The sequence below is a fragment of the Excalfactoria chinensis genome, chromosome 1 (genome assembly GCF_039878825.1).
Source record: "Excalfactoria chinensis isolate bCotChi1 chromosome 1, bCotChi1.hap2, whole genome shotgun sequence".
NCBI classification, from domain to species: domain Eukaryota; kingdom Metazoa; phylum Chordata; class Aves; order Galliformes; family Phasianidae; genus Excalfactoria; species Excalfactoria chinensis.
This window is the reverse complement of record NC_092825.1, coordinates 23,242,529-23,252,875: the sequence shown is the minus strand read 5'-3', so window position 1 is coordinate 23,252,875 and position 10,347 is coordinate 23,242,529.

Below are 10,347 nucleotides of genomic sequence, written 5' to 3'. Positions count from 1 at the left end.
CCTGTTGGCTATTTCCAGTGTGTTTGGAGATTTATTGTAGTATTGTCACCATACATGGTTTCCACCCACATTTAAGAAGCATCTGCCTATGGGACTCTTCTTGAAATGTTTATCTTATAGCTTCACATGGAAGAAACTGCAAGACAAAAAATAACACCAGTTGTTGTTTTTTTTTTCTGGAGAATACTTTCCCCATCTGATAGATCTGATGTTGGAAATGAATTTTAAAAGAAAAGGCAAAATTTGTTGTAAATGATGTATTTCACTTCAGTGAATACATGGATTTCATTTTGAGTTGGATGACAGCGTGTTCCAAAAGATGCTGTCTGATTCCTCACTCACGATGGAAAAACAGGCAGCTTCGTTTTTCTAGAAGTCAGTTACTCATCCAGGCTCCAGAAAGCGGCGCTTACACAAGGGTTATGTATTTGTTTACAGCATGGTCCTGTTAATTACCTTAAACCGTTAAGTTACAGCTTTGCAAGAGAGAGGATCTAATCTTGTACTGAGTGTAAAGATGTGCACGAAAGGTAGGTTACTATTTGGAATGGAATAGCAATGCCCCTGTATGCTGGTTGTCAGTGTTTGTTTTAAAGGGGTATGAAGCTGACTGAAGTTGCTGAAATTGCTGCTACTTTACAGTACTAAACTGTCCAGTAGAAGAATGAGGTTTGTTCTACAGCAGCCTTCCTGAAGAATTGCCCTCTTAATTGTCTTTATAGATCAGCTCTTGAACCATCTTGTTCTTATTTAAAAGAAAGCTTGTGAAAGCTGTACATGAGCTGATGGCGCATCCAAAGTCACACTCCAGTCAGTCTGTCAATCTTCCTTAAGATCTAAATGCAAGCCTTGCTACGGCATTCTCTTCTACATATCTAAGAAGAATAAAAGGCTTAAAATACTTAAGAAGAATAAAATGGACAGTAAGGAAAACTGTCCATGGGCAGCAATGGTGCAGGTAACTATTCTAGCTGTTAGAATGTTATGTGTGACCAGAATCAGTGCAGGCTGAAAGTCAGAATGCTATTTTTCTTAACTGAAATAAAAGGCTAATTTTAAATATATTCCCAATAAAGAGGTATTTTATTGTGAAGTGCTCCATGGTTGTGCTTTCCTCTCTGTTCATTCAATTCCACAATAGTCTTGATTCCCGTCTTCAGAAATTAGCATCCCTGTAGGATGCTCAATTCTAGCACGGATTTGGTAGAACAAATTTGTATTACTTGTACTTTGTTCCCTGATATGTTTAGTCTGAGACAGTTCTATGCCTTGGGCATCAAATCCATAAACCTACAGCGTCAGTAAAGCAATTTAGAAGTAAAACAAATACTCCGTTACTTTTTCTGGGCAGTACATTGTGTCATATTTGGGAGTAATGACTCCCCAGAGGAAACTGAAAGGAGTTGATGAGTTGAGGTGGGTGGCACGTTGTGAGCTCTTTGTTTCTCTCAGTAGTTTTGGATATCAATTGTGTTTTTATTGTTTTCCTAACTTGTAGAGCTCTGCGATTTAACAGTACAGCTTACCTGGTGGGCTTTAAGATACTTTGTGTAGGGAAAGCACCTTCTGAGAACTTCTGCTGTGGCGGTTGTGTCAGTGTGAACTAATGCTTGCTTATATTCTATTTTTAAATATAAAGACAAGCTTTGTATTGTGCAGTGTTGGTGTACGAGATATTACAGCTTGCAATAAGAACTTTGTAAAAGGATTGTGTTTATGAAACGTGTTCTATCCTACACATCTCAGTGCCCCCTTCCACTGAGGATTTTAACTTGTATGCAACTAAATAATTGCTCCTTCTGAACATGCGAAACAGGAGTTACGTTTCTGCTTTCAAATTCTCCTGAGCAACCCTTTTTGTGTATGTCTGTTCTCACACTACAGGTAGTAGGAGGCTTTACCATCGCTGTCATTTTAGTTGCATCACTTCTGTTTCTTGTGTTCTGCACACTTTGGCACACTTGAGTTCACTTCCTTTTGGAGAAATCTGCACTGGAAGTTGTGCTCTGGCTTTGCACTAAACTCCGGCTCCTTGCAGGGATATGGGGCCATAGCAGTGGTTTGTCCTTCAGACAGCATGGAGCCACCCAAGTGTTGAGGATGTCTGCACAATCGCATCAAATCTAGTCCCCTTCCTTCTTGCAGTGCCCCTTTAGATATTGAAAGGCACTCTCAGGTCACCTTGCAGCCTTCTCTTCTCTAGGCTGAACAGCCCCACCTCTCTCAGCCCATCCTTGGAGAGCTGTTCCATCCCTTGGATTATTTTTATGGTCTTCTGGATACATTCCATCAGATCCACATCTTTCCTGTTCTGAGGATTCCACATCTGGACACGGTACTCCAGGTGAGCACTGTGAAGTACTCTTACCAGTGCAGAGTAGAGGGGCAGGGTCACCTCCCTCGCTGTGCTGGCCACACTGACATGGATGCAGCCCAAGAGTTGGCTGTGAGGGCATATTGCTAGTTTGCATCCAGCTTGCTGTCCACCTGTGCCCCCAGTTCCTCTTCATCAGGGCTGATGAAGAGGTTCTCCTTACACCCCCAGCTTGCACTGACAGTGGGGGTTGCCATGACTCAGTGCAAGACCTTGCGCTTGGAGTTTTTGAGCCTCGTGAGATTCTTCTGGGTACATTGCTCGAGCCTGTCCGGGTCTCTCTAGATGGCGTCCTGTCCTTTGGGTGTGCAAACAGCACCCCGCAGCTTGGTGTCATCCACAAGCTGGCTGAGGGTTCACTTGAACCCACTGTCCATGTCACTGGTGGAGATGTTAAGGAACACTGCTCCCAGTGCTGAGCCCTGAGGGGACACCACTTGCCACTGATCTCCATCCAGACATTGAGCCTCTGACCACCAGTTCCTCGTCCATCGAGCAGTCCACGTGTCAAATCCATATCATTCCAGTCTTTCCAAAATGCTCTTTTTGGTTTTATATCCTAATGAACTTAAATATATTGAAATATATTTCAATGCCAAGTGTGCACAGAGTACGGTTCTGTCGACAGCAGTGAAAGAATTTGGAGTAGTTTTCTAAATAAATAAATATGTAGTTCTCCATTTTGCAAGTCAAAGTTCAGGAATGATAACGCAGAAGGCTGAGCTGTGGCTTTGGTGCAACATTGCAAATGCGAGACCAGCAGCGTTCACAGCCTCTTGTTGCAAATAAAACTGTTATTTAATGGGATGCTGGTTGCTGTGGTGAATAGGTCGCAAGCCTGCCTGAGGTGAGGCAAAAGTTACTTTTGCGTGGTGCATCTGGAACATTTCTTAGGTGAAGAGGTTTTGTCCTATGGGAGAAAGAAGGGACTTCATGGAGTAAATGGCTCCAGGGAACCGGGCTGCCTCCTCTTTTGCAAATAAACCATTTATGTGTCTGACAAAAATCCCAGCCACGAGATCAATAAGTGGAAGAAAACTACTGGTTTTCTAGGCATACGATGACTATTCATTGTTTTCTTTCCAGTCAACTGTCTGCCTGCCCCACGCCCTGACTTTCTGAGGTACCGCACTGTAGGATGTGTGCAGTCTAAGGACTGAGCATCTGCTGCAGAGCTTGTGTCTGGACATGAGGTTTCCAGTGGTAGGAATGTTCAAAACCTTGCTGTGCTGCTGAGGTACCAGCAAGGGCTCCAGCTGTGCCTGTTCCCAGGTAAGGCACTACATACAGTGATAATACAAGATACGTCGCTGAGATCATAGGAGGTACAAGGCTGTGATCAGCTGTGGTTTTTCCAAGTTTCCTCTTCAGCATGGAGAGAGGGAATCTGACACTGCAGCTCTGAAGAGTGTGAGCTGTTCTTCCTCTTTCAGTCTATCTTAATCCAGACAGAAATGAGGGTATTGTCCCAAATATCTCTGTGAATCTTCTCTACCCGCCGTCTGAATGTTGACCCAGCACTTGTTTCTCCCATCTTTCTAACAACTTGCATTTATAACTTCCATGTCATTTGGAAAGCAAGGAAAAAGGTCAGCTCATTACTAAATCAATCAGTATTCCAAAGACAAACAGACTGTTTAAATGCGCTTCCAGCTTTGCTGTGCCACTTCAAGTCAATGTCTGCACAAGCAACTGGAGTAGAAATCTGAGCCATTAGCAGTTTTAAACCAAGTACCAGGAAGAAAAGTCAACTTTCCTCTTTCCTTTTAAATGGCACTGCGTTGTTAAACCAGTTTTCAGATGATGTGAGATCAGTGAAGTTGGCAAGTCTTTCATGTTATTGTGGAAACATGAACATGAGAAAGAGCAGAACTGTAGTTAGCCAAAATAAATGGCTGTGGCAAAGGAGTCCAAAGGTCAGAGACTTGATTGGAAGAGCTCAGAACAACAGCGTTAACAGTCTTGAAAGCTCTGAATGAAAAGGAGTAGTTTATCTTGGTTTTCATTCCACAGTGTGGCAGCATCAGCTGCACCTTGACTGCACTTAGTAGGACAGAGGTCTGTCTGCTCTGGAAGGAATAGCTGATGGTAAAATCTAACATTCCCCTCTAAGTTCCTGTAGGCCTCTAACAATCATATTATTAGGGTAGGTGTTAGGAAAATTACATCTTCCTTGCTAATATGTACTATAGCAAACTGTTCCTCTAGCAGTACCTTGTAGGTCAGCTGAAGGGGTGAAATACACCACCCTTTCTTCTGTCAAATACATATTAATGCATTTGAAGAGTGTTTCCAGGCTGTGCAGCCTTTAGGCTGAGGATTAATACCAGCAATTCTAGTTGCTACATGAAATTCAACACTCCTTGTCATTTCTCTACATCTTGCCCTTTGGTTTCTGCTCACGTTTAAAAGCAAATGGTTTGGTTTTCTCTGCATCTTGTTAACTTAGGTCTTGGTGATGTTGAAGCTATCACGATATTAGCAGAGTTCTTGGATTTCCTACTGATAGAAACCCGCATTGAAGGCTTCATCAGTACTGAGAAGGATTCTTGGATAATTTTAATGCTAATTCTAAATGAAGTTAAAAGAAATTGTTCCGTATCCTAACAGTGACAGCCAGCAAACAGATCCTGAGCTGAGGGCATCCTGGAACAAAGAGCAGAAAGCTGCTATCAACCTGTGGGCTGACGGACCGGATCTTTATTTGGGGCAGTTCATCCAGCGCTATCCTGTAAGCATCAGTGTCAGCTGAAGCAGAAGAAGTGAAGTGCAGCACTCTGTGTCTCCCAGCTGTGTGCTGGCTGCTTTGCTGGCCAACCAGCAGTTGTGTGACCAGGATTACACTGCCTGAATGGAAATGATGAAGGTAGAGCAAGCCCACACGTAACATCCAAAAGAGTAAATTCAACTGCTGGACACTTTATCCATCTGGAAAGGTTCCTCTGGGACTCAGCAGAGTTGCTGAACCAACAGTAACTGCTGACATGGCAACCCCAGAACCGAGTCCTGGGGAAAGTCGAGGTTACCGCCCAAGTAGTGGAACCAATGGAAGAGGTTCTGAGGTTATTTATGATAATGGGTAATCAGTGCAGATGATGGATTTGCTGCAGCCATGTGGTGATCACCACGGACGACAAAAGCTTGAGAGGAGCAACCATTACCACATCTGTTGCTCAAAACCTCTCTTCATCCATTGATTAAATCATAGAGGGAGAAAAACTTTTATGTGGCCATTTGTGTCTACCACCAAGGTTAGGAAGTGCTGAAAGAATGGAGCTGTATGTAGGGAGAGCCCTCTGCTCACTGACTGGGATTTCTGTTGTGGCCTGTCTCCCTGCTGCCATGCACAGCAACTGACTCAGCCAGAAGCTGAAGAGGAATCAGCTGTTGTAGCTCAGTTGACTGTGCCTATACAGAAATGAAGCGAGGTAGTGCTGGAGTCAAATGTAAGTGAGGATTCAAAAGATGTACAAAATCAGTATTTATTTGCACTGAGATGGGACATCTCCTGATACAGACCTTCCCGTGTAGAAAGGGAAAGAGAATCGTGTCTCCACAGCCTGCAGGGAGAGGTTTTTGTCCGCAGTGACATATAGGAGGGCTGTGAGTAAGCAATATAAGCAGGCCAAGTAGGAAGTAGGGTTCTGTCAGACAAGGGAAATAAGTATTTTGGTACTCACTGTTGCAAAGGCCTGGCAAGATTCAGCTCAGGAGCCAAATTTGTGTGACAGAGTGAAATTCAGTGTGCCATGTGAATGCAGCCTGTTCTGGTAACAGAGGATGTGCTGTTTGCTGTATCTGAACCTGCCTGCAGTGTGTTCCTGTTCCCTGTAGCAGCAGTAGTTATCTGCTCATGGCCCAGCACTGTGACTTCTCCATTTCCTTCACCTGGATTTCTGGAAATGAGTAAAATATAAATGTCAGTGAGTTCCTGTGTTTTCTACCAGTACTTCGGTGGCAAGGACAGCATGTAGGCATTCAGCTCATTGTTGTGTTCAGTTATGGGACCCACAGCTTAAGAAGGACGAGGAGCTGTTGGTGTGGGTCCAGAGGAGGCCATGAGGATGGTCAGAGGGCTGGAGCACCTCTCCTTTAAAGAAGGACTGAGAGAATCGGGGCTGTTCCTGGAAAAAGGGAAGGCTTTGGGAGACCTCACTGCAACCTTTCAGTACCTAAAGGAGGCCTGCAGGGTAGATAGGGAGGGACTCTTTCTCAGGGGTATAGTGACAGGACAAGGGGTAGAAGCTTTAACCTAAAAGAAGGCAGATTTAGATTAGACATTCTGAAGAAATTCTTTACCCAGAGGGTGGTGAGGTGCCGGCACAGCTGCCCATGGAAGCTGGGGGTGCCCCATCCCTGAAGGCACTCAAGGCCAGATTGGATGGGCCCTGGTCAGCCTGAGCTTGGGGGTGGCTGCCCTGGCTGTGGCACTGGGTTGGGGCTGGGTGGTCTGTAATGTCCCTCCCAACCCAAACCATTCTGCAGTTCCATGAAGATAGAAATAAACAATGCTATGTGTATACAGTAATTGCAGATTTCAGATGGAGGAGTCAAGGCTTTTTTTCAGTGGAGAAGGCTCACTTTGCATGCAGTAACAATGCTCAGCAACTGAAAACCACTTTCAACATCTTAATTAAATAAGGCAAGATACCGAACGGCGCGAAACTTCAATGCCTTCTCTCCTGCACCTCCAAATTCACCTCAGTAAGGAAAAACAGACCTATCCCTTGGCTCTGCTTCAAGGCACAGGTCTGAAGAGCTCAGCTGTTGTCCTCCTCAACCTCAACTGGGGAGGGAGAAAGCAGTGCAGGTTCCCCCCAGGCTCCCAGCCATGTCTCTGCCTCCCCGCTTCTCCCACAGCCTCATTTGCCTCTAATATGTACAGAACGTGGATGGGTGTGGATGCCAAACTCTGACTTGCCAAGAGCTCTGTTTTGACCAGAGGCCAACCTCACAGCTTTTAATTATTGCTTTACAAACCCTGAGCACGTACAATCCTGCACAAATACTGATGTTCCACCTGATTTTTATAAAAGATCTTCATAAAATAGCCCAGTGAATATGTGGGTCAATGTAATCTGTAATAAATATGGATATTTCAGTAGATTCTTTTTCAATAACCTTTCAGTAAGCTTTATTAAACATAGATGTGTTTGGGAGAAGGCACAGTGCCCTGCACTGACACCTACATATGCTGATGTTCAGGGTGGAAAACCCACCTGCTTTCTGGGGAGAAAAGTCATTTGTTAGGCAAAGAAGGAAAAGAATAAAGGGCAATCAGTTGGATTGTTTCAGTTTTCTGGCTAAGATTTATTTCTAACGCTGCCTGAAAGTACTGAAACACTGCTCAGGGTTGCACTTAACTATTTGTTAGCTCCTTTCCTTGCACTGTGTTTGTGCTGACGTCCTCTTAACTGGGCCAGGTTCAATTCTGTTTCTGCGACTTGTAGCTAATGCAGGTGGTTGGTTTTCCTGGTAAAAAAGACCTTGACTTTCCTTCCAGGCTACACTTCATCCCTTCTTCATTACTGCCCACACATACTCTTTGACCTGGATGGCACTGAGTGCACCCTCGGTAAGTTTGCAGATGACACCAAGTTGGGAGAAGTGTCAAACTGCCTGGGGGTAGAAAGGCCCTTCAGAGGGATCTGGACAGGCTGGATCCCTGGGCTGAGGCCAATGGGGCAAACTTCAACAAGACCAAGTATCGGGTCCTGCACTTTGACCCCCAAGATCCCAGGCAGTGCTACAGGCTTGAGGCAGAGTGGCTGGAAGACTGTGTAGAGGAAACAGACCGAGGGGTGTCACTGATGTTCAGCTGACCATGAGCCAGCAGTGTGACCAGATGGCCAAGAAGATCAACAGCATCCCGGCTTGTATCAGAAACAGCGCAAGGAAGTGCTCATCTCTCTGTACTCAGCCCTGGTGAGGCCGCACCTTGAGTACTGTGTCCAGTTTTGGGCCCCTCACTGCAAGACACTGAGATCCTAGTGTGTGTTCAGAGAAGGGCAACGAGGCTGTGAGGGGTCAGGAGCACAGGCCTTGTGAGGAGTGTCTGAGGGAGCTGGGATTATTTAAGTCCGGAGGAGTTTCATGGGAGACCATATTGCTCCCTATAACCACCTGAAGGGAGGTTGTGGTAAGGTGGAGATTGATCTCTTCTGTGTAACCAGCAATAGGACTGGAGAGAATGGCCTTAATTTGCGTCCAGGTTGGATGTAAGGAAAAATTTTTAGAGAAAAAGAGTGATCAGTTGATGTAATGGGCTGCCCAGGGGTGTGGTGGAGTCACTGTCCCTGGAGGTGTTCAAGAAACATTTAGATGTTGTACAGAGGGACATGGCTTAGTGGGAAATACCGGTGATGGGTGGATGGTTGGACTGGATGGTCCTGGAGGTCTTTCCAACCTTGGTGATTCTGTGATTCTGTGATTCTTTATTGTCTTTTTACCGAGTCTTCATGCCTATGGGCAGCCCATGTGCTCAGGGTACGTTGAACTTTGTTTTCTCCATCCCCCCCTTGTGGTGACAAGTTGTGCCAGAGGAGGTTTAGATTAGACATAAGGAAGAACGTTTTATCTCAGAGTGGTCAGGCACTGGGATGGCTGCCCAGGGAGGTGGTGGAATTGCCGTTCCAGGCAGTGTTCAAGAGGAGTCTGGATGAGGAGCTATGAGATATGGGTTAGTGGCTTGTGGTAGCAATGGCAATGGGAGGATGGTTGGACCAGATGATCTTGTAGGTCCTTTCCAACTTTGTGATTCTATGATTTAAACAGATCTTTGGGAATCTGGGATCCATCTACATCTCACTCAGCTACCTCTGCTTTATGAACCGATAAAACAGGCAGAACTTCATTCCCTGTGGTCTAACCTTCACACCACTCAGGAATTCATAAAAAATATTATTTAAAATGTTTTTGAGAAATGTCTGGCACACAAATGAGTGTTTTTGTTTCCTAATAATGGTGGCATACTTTGAAATATGACCATCTTTTCAGCTGAAATGTACTCCTGTAGCAGCATCATATCTCACCTTTAAGGTGCAGAGCAAAAGCGTCAGGCTAGGCACTCTGCACAGAAGCCTGTTCTTTAGGTGTCTGTTTTAATGAAAATACATTAAGTTGTTAATTAAGCATGACTCTTTATTTTAACCTGCCTTATCATATTTTCAGGTCTGTGACAGCAAACTGCACACTTTAGCTGAAAACAGACTTTTCTATGTCTGGAAGCTGTTATATTCCAACTTCTGGATGTCTGAAAAGTGCTGGCTGTGCTATGCCATAACTCCCTGCCATTGGCATGCCTGTATGCCAACTATATACGTATTGCAGATTTCAGTTTAGACTGCCATCTCCAGTTCATCCCAGATATTGTTTAATTAGCATTTGGGTATGTTTGCATATCCAGTGTATGTGAGTGGATTAAATCTGCATCTATATCTGTGTAGGTATGTGTAGGTATGCGTGGGCATATATCTGGTTGCTTACCATGTACCAAGATGAAATGGCACCAGGCAGGGAGTTGCATGGAGGGTGCTGCTGCCAGTGGGGCTGGATGAATGTGAGTGCCTGGGCTGGGGCTGGGTTGCCATTGCTTCCCAATGCTCACTGGTGCCTGAAACCAATGCAGAGACTGCTTGTGCCCTATGTGAGCATCCTCAGAGAATGCTCCTGGCCATGCCGGGCTATGAAGGCAGGGAAGGGCCTAGAGGGGCAAGATGTGTGATGCAGAGCGGCTGAGGCCCCTGGGTGTGCTGAGCTCAGAGCAGAGGAGCTGAGGAGAGGCCTGATGGCGGCTGCAGCTCCTCACAGGGCCCGGAGGGGCAGCGCTGAGCTCTGCTCCGTGTGACAGCCACAGGTAAGTGGGACTTTAAAACCACCCGTTTGTTGTACACAGGTGGCAACTATTATTTCTTACCTGGCAGGACCTACATTCAAAAATAAACTCTCTTCTGGAAAAAAAACAAATGTGACTT